This window comes from Pteropus vampyrus, unplaced genomic scaffold (assembly GCF_000151845.1).
Source record: "Pteropus vampyrus isolate Shadow unplaced genomic scaffold, Pvam_2.0 Scaffold63, whole genome shotgun sequence".
NCBI lineage: Eukaryota > Metazoa > Chordata > Mammalia > Chiroptera > Pteropodidae > Pteropus > Pteropus vampyrus.
This window is the reverse complement of record NW_011888844.1, coordinates 2,850,207-2,876,411: the sequence shown is the minus strand read 5'-3', so window position 1 is coordinate 2,876,411 and position 26,205 is coordinate 2,850,207. Positions and strand designations below refer to the sequence as shown.

Sequence of the window (26,205 nt, the reverse complement as noted above, 5' to 3'; positions counted from 1 at the left end):
GAACAAAATTCGAGTTAGTATAAACATGTACTCCACCATCGTGAGAGTAAGGCAGAAACACAAGCAGTACCACCAACTGCACTTAAAAACTGCAATTATGAGAAGTGATCATCAAACAGAGATTGTGAGTGGTTTATATAGGAGATAAGTGGTTTATATAGGAGATATATAGGAGAATGGATTTTGAACTTTTTCCTTCCAGCCTATGTAAATTACTATTTAACTTTTTCGTTGTACACTTCTTGGTTCCCCATATCTACAGTTCTTATATATAGAACGTATATGACTTGTCTGTGAGTTGTATACTGCTTGTGTTTATTGACAGCTATCTGTTACTTACAAGAACTATTTATTCATCTTTGTATTAAGTTTCATAATGTTTTATTATTTGCCATAAAAAGCACACCTTATGCTATGAATGCAATATTCAATCCTGTTCAAAATTAGAGATCTCTGACCTTATAGCCACAGGACTACTAAGCAATAATCTGAGGATACCATTAGGTATCACTGGTAAAGAGAAGAAAGAGTAAGAAAAAAAAGGAAGTGGAAGAGAGCATAAAGAGAAACCGAAGTGAGGAGAGTTCCCAGGAAGAGAAAAGAGGAGATGGAGAAGGAAATATCAAGCAATGCAACAGACACAGATGTAATCCAGCTGGTACACCAAGTTTTCATTAGGATTCTCCCTCATATTTCCTCATATTCATTTTCTCTCTCTCCCCCCTACTCTTCCCCATCTCTCTCTCTCTCTCTCTCATTTTTCTGTTCAAGTTCATGTTTGACAGGATGTCAGTTCATGTACTGCTAATATTACCTACCATACATATACATACATATTTCCATCTAGGTCAAAATCTACTAATTCCCCAATCTACTGATAACATATTTTATGTACTATTTCCTGCTTGGAATTTATCAATTTGTGTACCTTATTCTCCACTCTTTCTTTTTGACAACCAATAAGTGGCAGTTACATGAGAGTTCCAGGTTGAATCTTCATGCCATCTGTTAAAGGAGATCATTTTTAACCTAACTGGCCCACCTTGACCCAGTATAATTTGTTTTCAATAATTCTATCTCATTTGAAAACAATCTCCTTGTTTTACAATACTTACAGGAGTAAAATATGTACTTAATGATATCAGTACAACATTATGAGAATATATATACTTGTTTTTTAAAAATGGATTTTTTAATTTCCATTACTGTGAAAACTAAGTCCTTATTTGAGTGTTTAGTAAGAAATAGATACAAAGGGTTATAAACCACAGAGAATAGATAGAGTCCAACTCTCTACATATCCTCTGCCTGAATCCCTCTACAAAATTACACTGGCTTTTGAGATGAATCTCAGTTTCTCTTGGTTCAGAATTATAGATTACTTTTGACACTAAAGTGTTCTGCTTACACATTCTGGTGGCAGATAACTCAGATCCTCTGGAAGTAGCCAGCTCTGTCAGAAATATTCTTCTATTAAACTAAAATTTGCTCTCCTGAACCTTCCAGCCAATATGGAGCAAATTTACTCTGACCCACTTAGAAAGACCTGCCACATGGTGAAACTTCAGAAGCACAGTAACAGACAAGCTGTGAGAAGGGAACATTTAAGCTAACATATCCAATTTACTATGGATGTAATTAATATCTCCCTTCATTTCTATCCTTTCTAAGATATTAATGTTAGCTGTAAATTATCTACACGAGGCACACAAATATAACAAATTTCTCCCTCCCCAGCCCAAAAAAACATCTACTATGTAGGCAAAAGCCTTTCTTCCCCCAACAGAGGCTGGAAGTGCCAGTTATTGCTCTCTCAGCCTATCTTGCTGTGTGGCCATGGTGCACAATTCTAAACAATGAGATGCAAAGAGCAGTCTTTCGGGGCTTCTCACAAATACTTCCTCCCTGCCTCCCTTGTAGTCCCCTTTCTTCCTGTGTTGCATACAGTTGTATCAGTCATCTTGCAATCATGATTGGAGCCATCCTAACACACTGGAGGCTACGGAGTGGAAAGATGGGGAAAAAAAAAAAACAACTAGATCCTCGATGATCTCATTGAACTACTGAATCAAGCCTCGGGTAGCCTAACCTCAGACTTCTTGTTATATGAGATTTATTAACAAACCTCTACTATCTAAACTATGTTTAGTTGGGTGTTCTAGTACTTAGGGCCAAAAGTATTCTAACTGATATACCACATTAATGAAAAGACAATAATATGGACCAAAGTGGCTTTTTAAGAATTTTAGGGATGTAAGGTAAATATTCTGTATTATAATACATTGGGAGTAATGGCTACAAAATTGTTAATCTGATGCATGAAACAGAATGTAATCCAAGAAGGCTATCAATGGATCCTAAATTTTGTAGTAATTGTATAATGGAAAATTCAGTGTGGCCTTCAATTAAAGTATAATAAGATGTGAATAGAGTATACTTAAATACTTCAATAAAAGTAGTATAATCACAAGCACTCACCTATATGAATTGAGATATATAAGCCTGATCTAGATATGGTCAAATATACTATTTCAGAAGAACAGAAAATTCAACCCATTTCTGCCACTTGGTAATTGTATGACCTTGGGAAAGTTAACCTCACTGAACCTCAGTTATCTTTTTTGAAAAGAGGTAATGATAACAGTATCTTCCGCACAGCCTTGTTTTCAAGATTTTAAAAAGTAACACAGCACTTATTGTCACATAATAAGTGCTTGATAAGTGAGAGCTATTATTGTTATTATTTATAATTTTATGACAAAATGTAGTTCAAATAAAAATTCAGAAGAATAAAAAAGTGGTTATTTACATAGATAGGGCATGATATAACTTTAGCTTTCATCCTTGAATAAGTTGGAAAGAACATCAAAATCAGGCAAGAAAAATATGGATTTTAATGGGAGGAGGGGTGAATTTTAAAAGCAGGTAGAATTTAAGTTCGAAAACATATAAAACTAACTTTGGGAGAGTAGTGACTGAGAGTTGGCAAGATGGGGCTCCCAGGATGCTGATAATGTTTTGGCTCTTGATTGGGTACTAGTTATAGGGGCGTGCTTACTTTGTGAAAATTTATCTAACTGTGTACCTATGATTTATATATTTTTATAAATGTAATACTTCAATAAAAATTATTTTAAAAAGAGGAGTTAAATTGATTATAGAAAGAGTATAATCAATTTAACATAAATTAAAGTCAGATCCTTTACTTTCAGAAAGACATATTCGACTTTCCTTTACATGCCTATGGACAAAGTCAAATGCATAAACAATGAGCCATAAGAAAGTGAGATTAATCTGAGAGGTCCTTCTGAGATTTATGAGGATAAGCTAAAATACTGTGATAAGGAGCTTAGCTGGCTTTCTTTTATTTGAAGACTAAACTAAGCTCAGTAAACCTTGAGATCATCACCAGGGCCTTGAATGAATTCTTGTTCAGTGGACATGAAGAATATCGTGGTGGAGTTAAGTGAATAGAATCCAGAGCCCAACAGTTGGCGTTCATAACTTGGCTCCCCCATTTAATCATTGTGTATTTCAGTTTTTATCATCTATCAAATGAAAATAACAGTAGTGTCAACCTCATTGGATTATTGTGATAATGAAATAAGTCTATATATGCAAAATGTTTAGAACAGTGCTTGGAATGTAGCAGATGCTACTAAAGTATTAGCTATTATCGTAAATTCTAGGTTCTCTTCCTTTTAAAAACATCATCCCATAAACTGAGGGACTCATTCTTTGGTAGGATTAAGACTCCATTCTGTTGTCCAAGCTATGATTTATCAAAGGGAAAGGCTAGTTACAATGGTGGTTAGCAAAGGGCTAAAAAATTCCACATGGAACAGTAGAAACAGATTCACGTGAATCAGGCATTTGAACATTTATACTGGAAGTAATAAAAATAATAATAAGAGTAACAACAACATTTTTAATGGTGATGATAACCTGTACTTTGGTTCATAACTCTTTTTGCCTACTTAAGGACTGCACATTTCTTCTGTTTCTCGTCTGCATTAGAAATTTTGGTCTCTATTGGATCATTCCCATCAACAAACATGATCTCATGTCATGAATCTCAAAAACAAACAAAAATTCCTCGACCTCACATTTTTTTCAGCTTCTTTCTTTACTGTCATTAACAGCGAAACTCCTCAAAAGAGATTTCTAGACATGTTAACTCCTATTCTTCTTCCACATTCTGTCTCGAATCCACTTCGGTCATAGTTTCTTCTCACTATTCCATTAAAACTGCTCCTGACATGCTCATCAATGATCACCATGATGCTAAATCCAATGGCCAATTATTGGTCCTCATCTTACCTGACCTATATTGGTGATCATATGTCTCAGTTTTCCCAGGAAAGTCTTAGTTTTGCCTGTTGTCTCCATATGATTATTAATAGCATTCTCTTTCATCTCAAAAATGTCCCATTTTGGACAAGTTACATGATTACTCAACATTACCTATTTGACACAGTTGCTCACTTTGCATTTCTGGAAACACTTTCTTCACTTGGGTCCTAAGATACTCCTCTTTTTCTTTTATTCTTATTTTACTGACCAATCTTTCAGAGTCATCTGTGTTGGTTTGTTAAATTCTAAACCATGGGGTTCCCTGGTCTAAACCTAAACCTTTTCTCTGTCTCATTTCATAGGAGATATCATCTCACCCTAGGCTAATAATTTCAAAATTTCTACCTGCATTCCAAACCACTCTAAACTCCAGAAACATATCCAACTACCTGATATTTCCAGTTGGTTGTGTAACAGGTATCTCAAATTTATTTCCAAAGTCACCTCTTGATCTTTCCCCTTATATCAGTTCCTCTCAGTCTTTCTATAGCCTAAAGATCCTACATAACCTAACTATATTGCCTTCCAATTGCCTCCTTGCTTACTGGGTTTCAAATCACTACACTGGCCTCCTTTTTGTTATTCCAAAGTGTTAGGCAATCTTGTTCTCTGGGGCTATGTACTTGCTGTTCCCTCAGCCTGGAATATTCCAACTCCAGATATACAAATGTCTCATTCTCTCACTCTTTCAAGTTTCTGCTCAAGTGTCAACTTTTAAGTGAGGCCCCCCTATTTTAAATTTATAACACCTTCACAATCCTACTTTCACAAATCTCCTTCCCTTCTTTGTTTTTCTGTATAACATTTATAACCATCTGACATTCTATACAATTTTTTTTAAATTTTATTTTTATTTGTTGATTATTTCTCGTTCCCTCTATTAAGAAGTAAGCACCAAGAAGGCAGATAACATTTGAGTAGAGAATTAAAGGAATTGAGGGAAGGAGTCATGAGGCTTTCTAGCTGAAGGGCATATAATCTGCTATTGAATACGTTCAGTGTATTCTTCATTTCAATTATTGTAGTTGTCTTCATTTCTGTCTGGTTCCTTTTTTACAGTGTCTGTGTCCTTTTTTATGCTTACTCTCTCCTTGAAGTTCTAAGTTCTTGAGCATCCTTATAACCAGTGTTTTGAACTCTCTATCTGGTAGATTGCGTGTCTCCATTTTGTTTAGTTCTTTTTCTGGAGTTTTCTCCTGTTCTTCCATATGGCTCATTTTGGCTGCTTCCCTGTGTTTATTTCTATGTATTAGGTAGGGCTCCTAAGTCTCATAGTCTTAGTAGAGTGGCTTTATGTAGTAGGTATCCCGTGGGGCCCAGTGGCACGATCTCCCTCATCGCCTGATCCAGGTGCTCCAGGAATGTCCCTTGTGTGAGTTGGGTGTACTCTCCTGTCGTAGTTGAGATTTTGTTGCTGTTTGTACATCACAGGGTGGGATTGGCCCTCAGGCTGACTGGTCATGAAGATTGACCATGACCACAGTATACGAGTGCTGTGTAGGGGCTGACCCTATGGAATGGGATTCACTCCAGTGGGCTCTGATTCCTGCTGAGACCACCCTTTGGGTATGCTGCTTGTAGGGCTAATCAGGTGGTGCTCTGTTGTGATCCAAAGCTGACCACTGGGTGTGCTGGTTCTGGTGCCTTTTGGAAGGGGCTCCCTTGCAGGCCAAGATCAGCTGCTGCCTGTGACCAGCCAGGGGCTACCTGATAGGGGCTACAAAGCAATTAGTATTTGGTCGCTTGTGCTGCACCTGGAGGCATGTGGGAAAGGCCATGCTGTGGAACCTAGGCCAGCTGCAACCAATACTCGGCCTGAGGAAGCTCAGCAAAAGGCCAGGTCACCTTTAGGCCTGCCATTGCCTGCCAGTTGCCTCTAAGGCTCAGCTGCTGAAAGAGCCACAGGGGGTACTCGAGTTGGGTGAGGGAGGTCTCAGAGAGTTACCAGAGTAGGGTGAGTGGTGTCCACCAACTTGATGCGGACTCAAATTTGACATAAATGGTGAGCCTGGTGCTACTCAACAAAAGGCACGGAGTACACCAAAGCCAGCTGCTGTGTGCCTGAGGCCTGCAGACCCTAGAGAGTTGTTCAAGAAAGACTGTAGTTCAGGCCAACTTCAGCTCCCCACTGCTGAAAGAGCCTTTGGTGGTGCGTAATTTTGGTGGAGTGGGGTCCCAGGGAGTCATCAGGGAGCAAGTGGAGATTTGACTGTGTGGGAAGAGTGCTCAACACAGAAAAGGTGGTGCCTGCCTGCTGGCTGCACAAGAGGAGGGCTCAACACAGGGACAATGGTGGCTGTCCCTCCAGCCCTCACCCTAAAGCCACACAACTCACTCTCTCTCTCTGTATGTCTCTGGCACCTCAAACCCAGGGTGAATGCCTGGAAGCGAGTCTGTGTGCAGGCCCTTTAAGAGGATGCTTTGGTTTCTAGAAGCCTTCTGTCTTACCCAGAAGGACAGAATCCCTGCTGATTTTCACAGTCAACTGGTGTGGGAGCTCTACTTCCTAGTGCTGGTGCTCCAGGCTGGGGAGCCTAGTTTGGGGCTGGGACCCCTCGCTCCTCAGGGGGAACCTCTGTAGCAGAGATATCCCTCCTGATTCTCAACCACCGCATGTTGATCTGGGGCCAGGCTGATTTGGGTCTCTGTCCCTCCTGCTAGTGTCTATGTGACTTCTCCTTTATATCCTTAGTTATAGGACTTTTGTTCTTCTAGACTTCAGATGGTTCTCCAGGCTGATGTTCTATAATTTAGCTATAATTTTAATATGGTCATGGAAAGAGGCAAGCACAGTGTCCACCTACTCTACCATCTTGACCAGAACAACCTGTTGGTTTTAAATCTAACATGTGAAGAACTTGGAAGTTGTCACTGTCATCCTTATAGCAGGGAAAATGTTGAGCAAACTGAAGACCAGTGATTTTTCTTAGACCAGTCAGAGAACTGAGGTCACAGAGCAAGTCACTGCCCCCAAAACTGGAGAGGCAGATGAACATGGAGAATGACAGTCCAGATCAGCTTATCTAGAACAGAAGCTAATGGAACCAGTAACTGGTAGGGACACTTAAATGATGATTGAATAATTGCTGGAGAGTTAAAAACCCTGGGTCCCAGTATTGCAGGAGGCGGGGGTCACACTTTTGTTAATTTTACCTACAGGAGCCCCATTAGGTTCTCATGGCAAAGATTAGAGGAAAATCCCTCATTCTTTGGGCAGAGGAGGGGGAAAGTAACCATATTGAATTATGATCAGAAGAAAATAACCAGTTTGAAATGCCCAGAGTGTTCTGTTCTCAGTGACAAAAGCTGCCTTCTAGGGAAACTACTTACTTTACCACAGCCTTATCTAACTTAGGGAAGGACAATTAGACAACTCCATCCCCTTCTAGTCTTCCTTTTGTCAGATGTAAGGGGTGCAAAACACTAAGAAATGCCTATGCGGGTCACAGCCCAAGGACTCAGGCCAACTAACAAAATGAGATCTAATCACAAGATTATAGAACTCTTCCCCTCTTCAATAACTTACTGTGACATCAACAGGGCTGTGGTATAATAACAGTGAATTGCAACTAAAAGAGCTGCAAGACAGACTCTGTTTAAAGAGTCTCTAGGAAAATCCAAAGACAATAGGGGAGGCACAAACAAGGACACTTGAGTACATTTTAACCACTGACACCACAATCACAGCAAACAGTAAATACAGCCTAACTCCAGATAAGCATAATATCTCACATGAAGGCTCTATGTACTTTAGTTCCTTCTATCTGATAAATCATTTCTGGTTTTCAACAAAAAATCACAAGACATGCAAGAAGGCAGGAGAAAAAAAAGTCTGAAAGACAAACTAAGCATCAGAACCAGATTCGGATATAGCAGAGATTTTAGAATTATCACCCTGGGAATTTCAAATAATTGTGATTAATATGCTAAAGTTTCTAATGGAAAAAGTGGACAACATGCAAGAATAGATAGGTAATGTAAGCAGACAGATGGACACTCTAAGACAGTGTCAAAATGAAATACTTGAAACCAAAACACTGTAACAGAAATGAGGAACACATTTAATGGGCTTATTAGCAGACTAGACATGGCTAAGGGAAGAATCTGAACTGGAAAATATGTCAACAGAAACTTCCCATACTGAAATGCAAAAAGAAAAAAAGAATTAACAATAAAAAAAAATACAACCCCGAACAGAATACCCAAGAACTGTATGACAATTACAAAAGATGTAATATATGTGTAATGGGAATACTAGGAGAAAAAAGAAAGGAGCAAAAAAAATATTTGAAGTAATAATAGCTGAGAATTTCCCAAAATTAATGTCAGACATCAAACCACTGATCAGGAATCTCAGAGTACTCAAGGCAGGATAAATACCAAAGCTCTATCCTTAGGTATATCATATTAAAACTGCAGAAAACCAAAGACAATGAGAACCCTTTGAAAGAAGCTGGGGTTGGAGGAGCAGGGGAGAGAAAGCTATTACAATAATCAAACAGAGAGCTATTAATGGCTCAGACTAGAGTGGTGGCAGTGGTGTTAGAGAAGTGGCTGGATTTAGGGTATATTTTGAAGATAAAGCTGATGGAATTTCCTGATGGATTGGAAATGGGATATAAGAATAGTAGAGGTGAAGAGCATGACACATTTATGGTCTCTAGCATCAGGCAAAACAGGAATTCTTCTTAACCCCAGTCGTCTTTTTCAACCATTACCTTCACATACTATTTCAGACTTTCATCACCCTAAATTATAATTTTCACAGGTTAAAATTGAGGTTTTGATGTGATCAATCCTCAAATTCTCGGTCTTTGCCATTGAGCTTTCACATATAAACTTCTCTGCATTGGTTTCCATTTTTAGCACCTTCATTCTCACCTCAGTAGAAGAGGTATTTCCCATTCTTAAAAAATCTTATCCTTCTATTTGTGTCCCAGAACCCATCCTCTTCTGCTTCTTTATGGTTCCTTTTCCTTGATTATCGGCTCTCTACTGAGTGTTCAACCTCTTCTTTTCTGTTGGCTCCTTCCTATCAGCATTCGAACATAGTCAAACCTTCAGAAAGGGAAGAAGAAAGAGAAGGAAGGAGAGCAAGAGGAAGGGAGTGAGGGAGAGAGGGAAGGTGAGAGGGAGGGAGATAGAGAGACCTCCATCAAGCTCATTGCCCCTCAGTCATCACTATTCCTCTCCATTTCATAGCACACGTAGTTGGAAGAGTAATATTCACTCATTGCTTTTACTCCTTCACTTATCTACTACTTAGCTTGCTGCAGTTTAATTCCATTCCCTTCATTCCACTGAAATTGAAACTGTACTCGATAAGGTTATATAAAACTTGCATGTTGCTAAATCCAGTGGATATTTTTCAATCTTTATCTCCTGTGAACAACTGCATTATTTGACACTGGTGACCACTCCCTTCCACTCCCTGGAAACTGCTCCGATGGTTTCTGTGACATCACTATCTTCCTGACTTTCCTCATATCTCTATGACAATTTTTCTCAGTCTTCTTCAGGTACTCTTCTTCAATTTAGTCCATATGTATTGGTACTTCTTAGGATTCTATTATTGGGGTTCTGATATTCTCACTTTTTGTACTCTCTGTCTACTAACCTCATGGTGATCGTGTCCTAATTGCCATCTCTCTTAAAATTAGCCTAAATCTATCTCCATGTCTCTTTGGCTTATCTATTGATACTTTTTCTCTCATATTTTAGTCATGAACAAGCTACAGATATTTGGAATTCTCCTTGCTTTTTGTTATCTCCAGACTTTCATAAAAGCTTCTTCCATTACTTGGAATACATTTAATATGAATAACTCATATTTCTCACTTATAACTCAGCTCAGACCGTCACCTCCTCCAAAAAGTTTTATTTAACCCTTCAATTTGAGACATGTTCTTTTTGCCTGCTCCTGTGGCACTCTCTGCATATCTCTACCATGTCATTTACATTGACTTTATCTATCATCCATCCATCCATCCATCTATCTATCTATCTATCTATCTATCTATCTATCTATCTATCTATCTATCTATCTATCTATCTATCTATCTACCTACCTATCATCTATCATTGATCATCTATCATCTACCTATATCTATTATCTATCTATAACTCTGTCTCTCTAACAATACTAAAACCTTTGAGAGCGGAGATTTATCTTACTCATCTTTGTCTCCTCAAAGACTGACATAATATCTGCCTGGCACATAGTAAGTGTTCAATAAATGTTTTCTGAATTAATGCTTTTCTTGTTTCTTTAATCTAATCTCCAAATTTCTACATTCTCCTCCATTCATGCTTTCTCTTTCTTATGAATCAAACATTTCTCTTTTTTGGTTTAATGTGTTTTAAAGACTTCTGGCAGAGAACTTAAAAGTGTGTATGTATACATATATACATATATAAACACATATATATTTGTAGAAGTTTTATGTTATTATTACTGGAATAAAATATTTATTCATTAGAGTTCATATACTTTTGGAGCTTTAAGTCTGATCATAGAAGAAATACTCTGCTCCTGGTGCAAAATTCTTTCATTTACTTTAAGAGTTCTCTAAAACATGTATTTCCTTCAGTTTGTTTTTGAATAATGCAAACAGAGTAATCTATTCTTTTCTATAGAAGGTAATATAATGTATAGCATTTGATCTATCATTTATAAGTTCAGAAAGCATGAGGAATTAAAATAATATATGTGCTTTACTGCTAAATTGTAAACCTGAAATTTACTGGATTTTGTTAACCAATGCCACCATAATAAAAATTAATTAATTAATTAAGCAAATGAAAGAAGAAAAAGAAAACATTCCCTGAGTCAGTAAGTATTCCAATGTTTCAAAAAAACCTTTGAATTTTGAACTCTGATTCATGAGTTATTTTAACCAAGGTGAATAAGGTTCCTATAATGGCATACACTGGCTTAACCAAAACAGCAGGTTGGAACTTGTAATGAAAGTGATAAAGGCCATCATTGGATATTTTAACCCCTGGAGGTTTGTTCAATTCTTGGACAAATTATTAGGTACCCAGCCCTGTGCTCGGTGGCTAAGAATTCAGATAAGACATGGTTGCTGCTCCTTGAGAATTTTACACCCAGGTTGATTTGATCAAAACAATAAGCATAAAACTATTATGTAAAAAGCAAGTATGAAAGTGGTATAATTTATATGTGCTAAATAAGTTCACATAAAAGAAGATCAGTAAAACCGGAGTAGAAAGAGGGCTGCTCATTATACTGAGTGCAGCAGTATAGAATAGTTGTTAAAGGCATAGGCTCTGGCACTAGGCTGCCTAAATTTAAATCCCAGATCTACTGCTTATTAACCGTGTGACTTTGGGCAAGTTACTTAATCTCTCCTGTGCCTCAGTATCCTCACCTGTAAAACGAGGATAACAATATTACCTGTATCATAGGATTATTGGAAGCATTAAATGAATTAATGTTTATAATGTTAAGAACAATTCCAGGCACCTAATGCTAGATGTGTGAATAAAAAATAAAATAATGAATAACTTGGGTACATGAGAAGAGTAGACTATATGGGTAAGGCCTGAAGCTAGGGAGACCAAATGAGAAGCTGCTGTATTAATCCAGGTTGAGGTGATGTAGAATGGGGAGGATGTGACAGATAAAATTCAAAGGAATGATGGAATCCTTTGCAGATAATGAAGATGAGAGAAAGCCTGAAATCTGTTCTACTCATGGATTGATCCAAAAATCAACTCTTGAGAACCGAAGTAACTTTGGGACCTTTGAGATCATTTAGGGTTTCCTGAGTCTGTACTGAAATAGACCTAAAACACTTTTTTTTTTTTTTTGGCCTTGAAGAGATCTTCTAGACTAGGAGTAACACAGGATTATAAGTGAAGCATACTTGAATGCCCTGAGCTACATCATTGGTTGGGCAATTCTTTTCTTTTGGAGTTCAATAAGTACCTTGAGCAGACAGTTCACAATTTAAAAAAATTAAACATTGAAATTTAAGGCATTGCTTACCAATGGATTGCATGTTGGGTGAGGTCTTCAATGGAATGATTCAAGAATGAATGACAATTGCATAAAGGCTGTTTTATTATTACAAGTTTTATGGCATTGATGCATTGTAAAGAAAACTTAAAGTTTGCTAATAAAAAGATTTTAAAAGTGCTTAAGCATTCGAGCAAGAGATGATATATAATAAAATATATTTCATATATTTTATATTTAAATGTTTATAGTATATATCTTTATATTATATATTATATATTTTTAAACCTGAAATCTTTATGTATTATAGTACTGTAGATTTTTGGTTAAACAAATTTCTATAGGCTCCTTACAGATCAATTTTGAGATAAATTCTCATGTGTGCACAGTTCAAAAGTGATATCTACCATTTCCATAAAGCAGTGGGCAATTTTCCTTTCTTTTTTCTCTCCCTGTGTGCGCGCACACACACACACACACACACACCACTTTCCTATGCTTTTCTATCTTCAAGTGGAAGGAATAAAAAACATGTTTCAAATTTAAAAAATACAGGGTTCTTTTTGTTTTTGCCTCACCTTTTGCCTGGCGAACACCTACTAAATTTAATTGTCACTTCCCAAGGAAGGTGCTGCCTTTCTACATTAAAAGAAAACCCAACAAATTAGATATCCCTGTGATACTCTCTTGTAGCTCCCTATCATTCTTCTTCATGGGATTTTCCACACCTTTTTCTCTAGGCAGATTGATATAATTTAGTGTCTGTATCCCCCACTAAACTCTAGCTCCATGAGGGCAAGGACCATGTTGGCTTCATGCACTAGTGTATTCCCAGTGCATAAAATGATGTCTAGCACATAGGTGCTCAGTACATATTTCTTTGATGAATGAGTGGAGAAGAAAGCTGGTATTTATCAAAAACCTATCTATGCTAAACAATTTACACATAAACACACATTTGCTCATTACAACAGTTTTGTGAGGAAAGTATTATTAGCACATTTTAAAGAGAAAGAAACTGAAATTCAGAGAGACTGAGTAACTTTTATAACATCACATTATTAAATGCAAGGATTCAAACTGAGGACCATTTGACTTCAAAGCTAGTGCTCTTCACTCTGCCTCATTGCTTCTTTTTTATTGAGATATAATTAACATATAGCACTGTATAAGTTTTATATTGCAATATGATCACTACAGTTAGCTAACACCTCTATCACATCACATAATTATCATTTCTTTCTTGTGTTGAGAATAGTTAAGATCTCATCTCTTAGCAACTTTGAAGTTTACAATACAGTATTATCGACTATAATCACTATGCTGTGCATTAGATATCCAGAACTTATACATCTACTAGTTGTAGGTTTTTACTCTTAAACAATATCTTCCCAATTCTCCCACCCCCAGCCCCTTACCATATTGCTTCGATATTTGTTTAATGTGACTTCTCCATTGAATCGATAATGTAAGGGATGTATGTAAAAGAAGAAAGGAATAAGGCAAATATTTGAAGTTTGATACTTCTAATATTTAATCCCAAATATCTAAACATCACAGAGAAAGTTGGATTATAAACAATTATTCAAAAGCATTTTTGTAGAGTAGCATATTAATAAATCATAGAGTCAATAGCTCAGCTCTCGAATTTTTAAAACAATTATTTTACTTTTGGTAATTTTTTTTTTTTATTTCAAAGGTAATATATGCTCCTAAATTTTAAAAATCAAGCAACACCAAAGTATGCAAAGTAAAAACCCAAATATCTTACCCACCCTCCCAATCCCACTCTTAGTCAGTAACCAGATTTAACAGTTTGCTGTTTTGTAAACATGCCTTTTGGGTTTCTGAAAAATGATCTACAATTTCCATTTAAAGACTTATGAAATTCATAGTTGACAATCATTATGACATTGAATGCAGGTGTTGGTAAATGTTTTGCATTTAGTGTGTGTGTGTGTGTGTTCTCAGAGCACATCTCTGTGATATTTGACATATGGGTTTCAAAGGGCCATGCAGAGTTCATATGGTTCTTCCCACTTTAGGAAACCTGTTCATTTCCCCTTTTCTCTTCCTTCCTTCCTCTCTCCCATCTTCTCTCCCTCCCCTTGCCCCCGCTTTCTTTCTTTGTTCCAACGTGTATTGAATGCTTACTATATGCCAGGCACTAGGAAAACAATTGTGAGCACTACAAACATGGTCCCTGCTCTTATTAAAGGTTAGAGAAAAAAGACAAATACACAATTTTAACTCAGGGTGATGAGTAGTATGACAGAATATGGCTCTTGAACTTTAGTGTGCATCAGAACCCTTTGGTATGATGGTTAAATTGCAGACTGATCCTATACCAAAGCCACTGAATCAGAGCATCTGGAGGGTGGACCCTAGGATTTTGCATTTTAATAAGCTCCCAGGTGGTTCTGATGTTGACATTTTCCTTTGGCAATGTATAGAGGAAGAATGGGTGCAATTGGGAGCACATAGGGGGCAAGTTTATTTAAAGGGAGCCAGGGCAGTCAGGGAAGACCTACAAAAGTTATATTTGAATTGAGATTTGAAAAAATGAGTAAAATTAACTAGGCAATTGCAAGATGGTGGTTGGGGAGTGAGTGAGAACGAATAAGAAGAGAAATTAGCCTGTATATGAGAGAGAGGGGCTGTACTTAGGAAATGAAAGAAGTTCAATATGGCTAATGAGTAGAGTTTGAAGTAGGTAGGGGAGTAGCAAGTAAATAAGAATCATTATGGAAAGGGTAGCTTGAGATGATAACCAAAGCCGGTACCACAGGGATCGCTAACATTTAAGGAAGGTGTGAAAGAAGTGGTCAAGAAGACTAACAAGAACCATTCATTCAATTATTTTCTGTCATATCCTTGGTCAATGAGCTATTACTTCTTTTCTACTTGTATATATTGTTCTCTCTCTAAATATAATAATGATCCCCTATATTTGTACTTTCTTATACATTTGTTTTTCATTTGAATGGGCCCTCGCAACAAATCTGTGAGGTAGGTTGGACAGGTATTATTATTTCCATTTTACACATGACAAAACTATGGCTCATAGAGGTTAAGTTCCTTAAGACCTCAAAGTTACTAAGAAGCAGAGAGTTGATTATCAAATTAGGTTTTTTGTTTGTTCGTTTCTTATGTTTTTATGTTTTATATTTTATGCGTTTTAATTAAAATTTTAATTAAAATTTTAATTAGATCCTTCTCAGTGTCTTTACTCTGTCTCTCTCACTGTCCTCATCTCTCTATTGCCACTGTTACTCTCAGTGCCTTTATTCTGTCTCTCACTGTCCCACTCACTCTCTGCGTCTGAGAGACTGCACTCTGTAGAGTGTCACCCCTTTTCTAATAAACTTTCCTTTTGACTCCAAAAAAAGTTTTAATTAAAAATTTTTAAATTAAAATTTAAAAAATATTGAGGTGACATTGATCAACGAAACCCAATAAGTTTCAAGTGTACAAATCAATAGCATGTCATATATATATATGTGTGTATATATATATACATACACATATACATACATACATATACATACATATATACATACATACATACATATAGCATTGTGTACCACCCATAGTTAGATTTCCTTCCATCACTAAATATTTGACTCTCTTACTCCTACCTCCCTCCCCCTTCCCCCTTCCCTCTGATAACCACTAACCCACTGTCCGTGTCCATGAGTCTCTGTTTGTCATGTTTATTGCTTTTAGATTTATATCCCACATATGAATGATATTATGAGGTTTTCAACTTTTTCTGTCTGACTTATTTTGCTTAGCATGATTATCTCAAGATTCATTCATGTTGTTGCAAATGGCACTATTTCATCTCTTCTTATAGCTGAGTAATATTTCATTGCATATATGTATCACCTCTTCTTTATCCAATCATCTATCATAGGACACTTTGGTTGCTTCCATGTCCTGGCCACCATGAATAATGATGCTATCAACATAGAAATGCATATATCTTTTCAGATAATTATTTTCAGGCTTTTTGGTTAAATACTCAGAAGAGGAATTGTTGGATCATATGGTAATATAATATCTGTTGGCCATTTTTATGTCTTCTTGGAAGAAGTGTCTGTTCCATTTCTCTGCCCATTTTTGAATTTGAATGTTTGCTTGTTTTTCGTTGTTATTGAGTTGTATGAGTTCTTTGTACATTCTAGATATTAGGCCCTTATCAGAGGCATAGTTTGCAAATATATTCTCCTATTTGGGTGGTTGCCTCTTTGCCTTGTTGATTATTTCTTTTGCATTGCAGAAGCTTTTTAGTTTGATATACTCCGATTCACTTATTTTTGCTTTTACTTCCCTTGCCTTTGAGTTCAAATTCATAAAATCCTCTCTAAGTCCAAGGTCCATGAGTTTAGTACCTACGTTTTCTTCTATGCAATTAATTGTTTCAGGTATTCTATTCAGGTCCTTGATCCATTTGGAGTTAGTTTTGGTGTTCGGTGATAGACAATAGTCTAGTTTCATTCTATTGCATGTATCTTTCCAGTTTTCTCAACACTATTTTCAGTTTTCTCAACACCATTAAAGAGGCTTTCCTTTCTTCATTGTATGTTTTTGGCTCCTTTGTCAAAAATTATTTGCCCATATAAACGGGGGTTTACTTCTGGGCTCTCAATTCTGTTCCACTGGTCTGTGTGTCTTTTTATGCCAATACCATGCCATTTTTATTATTGTTGCTTTGTAGGATAATTTGAAGTCAGACAGAGTGATACCTCCAGCTTTTTTCATTTTTCTCAGAATGGCGTTGGCTATTCAGGATCTTTTGTCTTCCATACAAATTTGGTGATTTTTTTGTTCTATTTTCTTAAAAAACACCATTGGGATTTTGATGGGGATTGCATGAAATCTGTATAATGCTTTAAGTAATAAGGTCATTTTAACTATGTTGATTCTTTCAATACAAGAACACGAGATATCTTTCCATTTATTTGTGTCTTCTTCAATTTCTTTTAATAGGGTCTTATAGTTTTCATTGTATAGGTCCTTCATAGGTTTCATTAGGTTTATTCCTAGGTATTTTATTCTTTTTGTTGCAATTGCAAAAGGAATTGTTTTTTTTTATTCATTTCTTTTTTTCTGAAAATTAATTATTAAAGTACAGGAACACTATGGTTTTTTGAACATTGATTTTGTATCTTGAAATTTTATTGTATTTGTTTATTATTTCTTATAATTTTTTAGTGGAGTCTTTAGAATTTTCTATGTAGAGGATCATGTCATCCACAAATAGTAACAGTTTGACTTTTTCATTTCCTATTTGAATGCCTTTTATTTCTTTCTCTTGCCTGATTGCACTCACTAGGACTACCAATATTATGTTGAATAACAGCGGTGATAGTGGACAGCCTTGTCTTGTTCCTAATCTTGGAGGAAAGGTTTTTAGTTTTTCATCATTAAGTATAATGTTAGCCAAGGGTTTGTCATATATAGCCTTTATTATGTTGAGGTACTAAAATAAAACACTTATTTTATTAAGTGTTTTAATCATAAATGGGTGCTGTATCTTGTCAAAGGCTTTTTCTGCATCTATTGATATTATCATATGATTATTATTCTTTATTTTGTTTATGTGGTGTATCACATTGATCAATTTGCATATGTTAAACTTTTCCTGCCCCTGGGATGATGAAGGCTGCTTGATCACAGTGCAGTCTTCTTAATGTATTGTTGTATTCGATTTGCTAGTATTTATTTAGGATTTTTGTATCCATACTCATGAGAGCTATTGGTCTGTAGTTTTCCTTTTCTGTGTTATCTTTACCAGGTTTTGTGTCCCAACATATGGCCTAAACTTGAGAATGTTCTACATACACTAGAGAAGAATGTATAAGCTGTTGTTTTGGGATGAAAGGCTCCTTGAATGCCAGTTATGTCCAAATGGTCTAATGTGTCATTTAAAGATGATATTTCCTTATTGATTTTCTGTTTGGATTATTGATCCATAGCTGACAATGGGATATAGTAGGTCCCTTACTATAATTGTGTCTTTGTCAATTTCTCCTTTTAGTTCTGTTAGTAGTTGCTTTATATATTTTGGTGCTCTCTGGTTGGGAGCATAGATATTAATAAGTGTTAGGTAATTTTGATGTATGGTCCCTTTTATCATTATGAAGTTTCCATCATTGTCTCTTTATCCTTTTTATCTTGATATTTCTTTCATCAGATATAAGTATGGCTATATCAGCTTTTCTCTGGATGCTGTTTGCCCGGATTATCATTTTCCACCTTTTCACTTTGAGTTGATATTTGTCCTTGCAGCTGAGATGTGCCTCTTGAAGGCAGCATATGATTGAGTTTTGTTTGTTGATCTGGTCTGCAACTCTGTGACTTTTTATTGGAGAGTTCAGTCTATTTACATTTAGGGTGATTATTAAAATGAGTTTTTCCTATAGCCATTTTATCTTTTGCATTCTGGTTGATAGGTGTTTACATTGTTTCCTTGTCCTTGCATTTTTTTCTGTTTGTTTGTTTGTTTGTTTTTAATTTGGTTGGGTTTTGTGAATTTTCCCTCTGGTCCTAGTTTTATGCTGTATACTTCAGTTCTGAAATTTTGGCATGTGGGTTATCATTACGAATATGTAGGGAATATTTATGTATATATAGTAGTGCCTTTTCTTCTCTGTGTGCCTTATCTCCATTCCCTTTTGTGAATTTAGATCCTTGAATCCTCTCCTTTTCTGTTACTGTTGTCTCAATTTGTCTCTATGTATGCTGAACATTCATTACTATCTTGTAACAGAAAATCTCTTCTTCTTGTTTAAGCTTACAATGCCCTGTTCTTAATAAGGGTTGTGCTCTTTTGCTTCTATCTGTCTGCTAGTCGCCTTACTTCTAGTTATGTATTTTTCGTCATTTTGTTTTAGGTAAGCTGACTCTTTTCAGTATTTCTTGTAATGCAGGCATTGTATTGGAGAATTCCTTCAATTCGTGTATGTCTGGAAAGGTCTTTATTTTTCCTTCATATCTAAAAGAGAAATTTTCTGGATACATTATTCTTGGCTAGTAGTTCCTTTCATTTAATAGTTTGAATATTTGATTCCACTCCTTTCTCGCTTATAAGGTTTATGCTGAGAAGTCCGATGATAATCTAATGTGTTTTCCTTTATAGGTTACTGTCTTCTTTTCCCTGGCTGCCCTGAAAATTCTTTCTTTGTCTTCTGAGGGTTTCAATCTCCTTGCTAAAAAACTCATTCTGCTGATCTAGTTGATTTTTCAATTCCCGGAATTGTTGATATGAATTATTTTGAATCTCACTGAGTTTTTTTCAGAAGTACCATCCTGAATTCTCTATCATTTAAGTCGCATATTTCTATGTCTTTAAACTTATTTTCTGGAGATTTTTCTCTTTCTTTCTGAAATGCCTTGGCACCTTGGTTGTTCATGATGTTTAATGGACTACTTCTCTGCCTCGGCACTAATGGAAATGCATTCTGCATTTTTTCCAGACAGAAGATTTATTATATAAAGGTCTCTCTTTAGCCTATCACTAAGAAGGCATTTTTCTTTTGGTTTCCAGTAGGTGCTGTCTAAGCCTCTTGGATCCCTGTTTCATATAAAGTCTTAATGATGCCTTTTTATTTTTTTCTTATAAATATTCCTTTGTTAGGGGACTAAATCTTTTGAACCAGTTTCCTCAGAATTAGGGACAGTTTGGTTGCTATAGGATTGAATAAGAAAATATAAAGTGCTTCCCACTGAGCCTAGGTCATAAAAGAATTCAATAAACCACAGTTATTCTTAATTATGTGTAAAAAATATCTTTTTCCATTAGAGACTTGAGTACCTCATTAGAACAACCATTTTAAGCATTCTAATTTTGATGATTATGAGAAAGAGGTCATACGTGGAAGTCAAGACAGAAATAGGAAGTGAATTATTTCAGGACTGGGATGTGGGAAAGTAAAAAGAATTAGGGCAAGTATCTTAGAATTGTTTGTTTAAAACAGCTGGAACTTAGGGTGAGTGCCAAGCATAAACTCTGAGACTCCTTCCAACTTTTTGCTTCACCCTCTTTAAGCTCTTGAAGAGGTGGAAATAAAGTGGTAGTCAAGTGGGCCCTGCCTTGCCCTTCCCTCACCACACAGGGGAGCATGTAAGCATGTAGATATGAGCATTGTGACTTCACCACTATGACACAGTGACTGTGCAAGGAGATGAGGCAGTAATACTCCCCCAGGGTCACTTTCTTCTTGAACTCACTTCCAGCCTGTTGGCAATGGGAGGCCTGATGACAACCTGAACCCTGGCCAAGCCTATAGATATGATCGCTGATGTAGTCAATTCCAGCATATTAGAGGCATCGATAATCTTTAGGTATCCTTTCTTTATTATTCCCATTCTCATCTTGACAGAGGGGTTTCTCAAAGTACAAATCAAGTTGAGAAAAAACAGAAACATCCTACAGCCTCCTACCACAGCACTGTAGTTAACAGTTCCTGTTTCATCAAGACACTTAGTCATCGGCCAACCAGTCATCTGCCAACCAGTCCTTGGCCAACCAATCTTCAGTCAACCAGGCATAAATCAACTGAGTATGAACCAATCAAGCATGAACCAATCAAGCTTATCAGACACAAACCAACCAGACATGAGCCAGATAGGCACGAGCTTACTTGGTATGAAGGAACTAAACATGAATCAACCAAGCACAAATCTACCTGACACAGACCAACCAGGCACATGGCAACCAAGCCCAAGCCGATCAGGCATGAGGCAACTGGACATAAGCCAAATAGGCCTGAACCAACCAGGCCCAAGCCAAACAGGCATGTGGCAACCTGACACATGGCAACTAGGTCCGATCCAGCCAGGTATGAGGCAATCAGTCATTCGCCAATCATGCACGAGCCAATCCAGCATGACTCAACCAGGTATGAGGCAACCAGGCCCAAGCCAACCAGGCATGAGTGAACTAGTCATGAGGCAACCAAACCCAAACCAATCAGGCACAAGTCATTCAGGCCTGAGCCAACTAGGCGAGAAGCAATCAGGCAGTGGGCAACCAAGCATGACGTTTATCCGAATAAGACCTGCAGAAGCTGAAGACTGCTCAGAAATCCTGCACCTAATTAAAGTAAGCTTCTTTTTCCTTATTCCATGGAGTTTCATGGCATTAGTTTAGGGCTTAGGGTAAAGAACGCATAGGGTGGGTTTGAATCCTAGCTCTGCTAATTACGACCTATGTAAACAACTTTCTGGAAGTTACTTGACCTGTCTAAGCTTCAATTCCCACATCTAAAATCAAGAACATAGTACTATCTATATAAAAAGATTACTGTAATGACCCAATCACACAAAATGATTATACAAATTGCATGACTTATACTAGGGGGCTCAAAAAGTCATAGGGAACCAATTCAAGCACATTTAAGGGGGGTGTAATGTATTGTCCCCCGCCCCACTCTCCCGGAAATTTTAACTTTAAAAGAGGATCTTAGAGGACAGGAATGCTTAACTCAAATGAATAGCCTGTCAGTGATAAAATTTCAGGTATAATGGTTAAGATTTTAGGGTAAGAAATCCTGTTACTTTTAAGACCACATCTACTTGTAGAAGTTAATGATTGACTGCCCAGAAAACAATATTCATTCACAACAAATTTTTCATACAATTTCAGACAGTCCTTTGACTCCTGAAGCCCATCTATAGACAGACTCTAGGAGTCCAAGGAGTTAGGTTAAAAATTCCTCATTTAACAGTTTATTTTAATGGTTTTCCTAAAATGATTCTAGTCCAGTAAAGGGGACAACCTAATAGCCACAATCACTGTGCTTAAGTTCTGCAGCACTCAAGACAATCATTTATGTGATGCACAACCTAAATAATTCCATATAAAAGCAGTAGCTTAGATTTTTAATGGAGTAAATATGTGGCTGAAAATATTCACATATATAAAATATATAATACGTTATATATTATATTATATTATATATTAAAATCAGACCAAGTTTCTGTCTCTTTAATCAGAGAATGTGTTTTAATAGACAAAGACAAAATAAAAAGTTTTCCAGTGCAATTCATTTTGTTGAAACAATGCTAGGTGCCATTACAGATCTGTTATTACTGAGTTATTTATCCTTCTATGCCTTCCATACTATTCTATCTCTGCAAGTTCTCACATCATTTCTCCAACTAGCATTAATCTGCATGATTGGATCATCAATCAAAATACTATGCCCACCGGCAGCAGTGTATGTAAGCAGACTGGTGGGCAGATGTGTGAAAGACAGAATCTTAAGTCGGAGCCATGTTCTTAATTAACGTGTTCTTGAAGGGCAGCAGTGGCGGGGGCGGGGGAGGCGGGGTCCTGGGAAACACGATCAGAGGCCTGATCAATTGAGCTGGAGGTGGCGGTGGTGATGGTGGAACTGTCCCCACACACCCATTACTCCAACATTGAGACAAATGGGAGTAAGGAGGTCCAGCAGTTCTGGAGGCTCTTTGCCCAGCTGGCTGGAGACGATATGGAGGTCAGCGCCACAGAACTCGTGAATGTTCTCAACAAGGTCGTGACCCAAAACCTTGATCTGAAGACCGATGGTTTTGGCTTTGACACGTGTCACAGCATGGGGGCCATGATGGATAGTGACAGGACAGGCAAGCTGGGTTTTGAGGAATTCAGGTATTTGTAGAACAATATGAACAAGTGGCAGGCCCTATACAAACAGTTTGCTGTTGACTATTCAGAGATCATTGGTAGTAATGAACTCCCAGGGACCTTTGAGGCAGCAGAGTTCCATGTAAATTAGTGACTCTACAACATGATCATCCAACACTACTTTGATGAGGGACGGAACATAGATTTTGACAACTTCATCAGCTGCCTGGTCAGGCTGGACACCATTTTCCATGCCTTCAAATCTCTTGACAAAGATGGCAGTGGACAAATTCAGTTGAACATCCAGGAGTGACTGCAGCTGACTATGTACTCCTGAATGAGAACACCAGACCTCTCCCTGCATCTCCTTGCTATAAGAGTCACCTTGTACTCTTCAGTCTCTCTCAGGGCTGATCCTGTCTGTAATCTTGTCTTCATGGATCCTTCTGACCCTCTGGCCTTTCTGTTCTCCCAGTCATTGGCACCTAGCTTCTCAGTTAACAAAGAACCAGGGCCTAACGTGTCCTAACATGCCATGACCCAAGTTACTCCTGGCTCTAAGACACTTTAACACCCCCTGCTCCATGGATCACCCCACCACCGGGACATCCATCTCACACTCCCTCTATAACCCTTCTAGTACATGTGTGCCAAGTCCAACACTTGTGTTGTTTCTATGCCTCAAGTGCCTGTCTTTAAGTTCTGGGAGGATCACTCCAGTCTCTATGTATCCTGGTACATCTGTTCACAGTTACCACCCAGGCAGCCAAACTCTAGGCCATAACAGGCCCACATGCCCCAGTGCCTTTGTTTTCTGCTCCCAGCCTGCCAGGCCCATAAATAAATAAATGCACTCCAGTTGCTGCTTTCTATTAAAAAAAAAATTACTATGACCAACATGTTAATTATTCCAGAAGTACATTTTCCAGGTAGAAAATAATTTTAAAGAGTTTTTGTAGCTTAATATCTGACACCTGAGTGGTAATTAATAAATTTATTGAATGATAGTGATTCTCTCTATCCAGAAAACTTACTTTCTTCTCTTTCCAAACAGTGCCCATTGCTATTACCAAGGGAAAAATACATTATTAGATCCTCTCACTTCAATTGAACCTATATCTGTGGAGTTCCTGAACACACTTACTTTTGAATTTGTCTCAAGTTCCATACATTTCTTGGAATAATTTTAATGAATATTTATAATAAAAAATAGTAGAAAAGCTAAATTTATTATTCTGCATAATAGACATGAATGTAATGATTAATCAACTTTGAGCTTTATGCTCTCTAATACATATCTTAACTATTGTTCATTGCTAAGTTTGCAAAATGTTCTCTCTGCAAGGGAATTTGTTTCAACTTATTTATTTGCTTGTTTGTTTGTTTATTATGGTGATATTGGTTAACTAAATCCAATAAGTTTTAGCTGTACACTTTAACAGTAAGGCATATATATATTTACACTGTGTGTTCACCTCCCATAGTTAGATTTCTTTCTGACCACATATTTGACCCCCTTTATCCCATCTACCTCCCCCCTCCTCTTATACCCCCTACCCTCTGGTAACCACTAGTCAATAGTCCATGTCCATGTGTCGCTGTTTGTTTGTCCTGTTCATTTGTTGCTTTTAGCTTTACGTCCCACATATAAGTGATATGTGATTTTAAACTTTTTCTGTCTGGCTGATTTCACTTAGCATGATTATCTCGAGGTCCATCCAGGTTGTCACAAATGGCAGTATTTCATCTCTTCTTATGAATGAGTACTATTCCATTGTATATATGTGCCACAGCTTCTTTAGCCAATCATCTATCTTAGGACACTTCAGTTACTTTCATGTCCTGACCACTATGAATAGTGCTGCTATGAACATCGGTGTGCAAATATCTTTTCGGATATGGGTTTTCAAGTTTTGGGGGTAAATATCCAGTAGAGGAATTGCTGGATTATATGGTAGATAAATTCTTAGTTTTTTTGAGGAAACTCCACACTGTTTTCCATAGTGGCTGTACCAATTTGCATTCCCACCAGCAGTGTATGAGGGTTCCTTTTTCTCTGCATCCTCTACAATATTTGTCATTACTTGTCCTGTTGATTATAACTATTCTAACAGGTGTGAAATGGTATCTCATTGTGGTTTTGCTTTGCATTTCTCTAATAGCTAGCGATGTTGGCACAAAGGAATTTATGAGAGTTTACCATCATAATAATTCACTTCTTAGCTGAGTATTTTGCAGGTTTTATTTACTGTCCTACCACTTAAATTCTTCCAAGTATCCTCTGTATGCACCCATTTTATCCTATTCACAATCTCCACACCATAACATTATTTGGGGATCTAGTCATTTCGTAGCTAGATGGCCATAACTTCTTGCTTATCAAACTTTCCATTTAAAGTCTTTTATTTTGGTGGTTCTCAAAATGTGGTTTTGGACCATTGATGATCCACAGATAAGTGCTGTGTACTATTAATATCTGATTTTTGTTCATTATACAAACATTGAGTACATATTAGGGGAAGCCCATGTGCTCACTACTATAGAGGAAAAAAGGATTATTATAGTCACTGCCCTCAAGAAATTTACAGTGTCTTAGGGAAGATGTTCTACCTAGCAGCCCAAATGCTCAAAACTCCATTGGGCTCTGGTTGCATTGAGAATAAAATCCAAATTTCTTACCAATGTTCTAAATGTCTGGCCCTTACTGTCTTCTTTATATACTTTAAAAGTTTTTTATCCATTATAAATATAATGAAATTATAGTCAAGATCCCTAAATTTTCACGTGGAAGAATAAACGTGTATTTCTAGTAAAATTCCCCAAAGAAGAGAGGTGAGGGGAGATAATCTCTACCAGATATTATAGAACTGTAATTAAAATAATATGGTAATCTATGACCATAGATGCAGAGATAGATCAATGGAACAGAATGGAGAGTTCAAAAGTTCTTTTAAGTAAGATAATGTATATAATAAAAGGGGACATTTTATGTCAACACTTAATAAAAGATGTGTTATTCAATAAATGGTGTTGGTATAATTAGGAGAAAAAGATAAAAGTGAAATCTTACCTCACTTCTTACGCCAAAAAATATAATTAATAAATTATTAATTTAGCTTAAGACAGACTGGTGTTTGCTTAAAGTTGGAGGTGTCGGTGGGGGAGATGGTAAAGGTGGTCAAAAGATAAAAACTTCCAGTTCTAGGGATTTAATGTACAGCGTAACTATAGTTAACAA

At 36.9% G+C, this 26,205-nt stretch overlaps 1 pseudogene; it reads left to right on the top strand.

Moving 5' to 3' along the window:
* Nucleotides 1–22,616: 22,616 nt before the first annotated feature.
* On the top strand, nt 22,617–23,304 carry LOC105292771 (annotated as a pseudogene).
* The last annotated feature ends 2,901 nt before the right edge of the window (nt 23,305–26,205 follow it).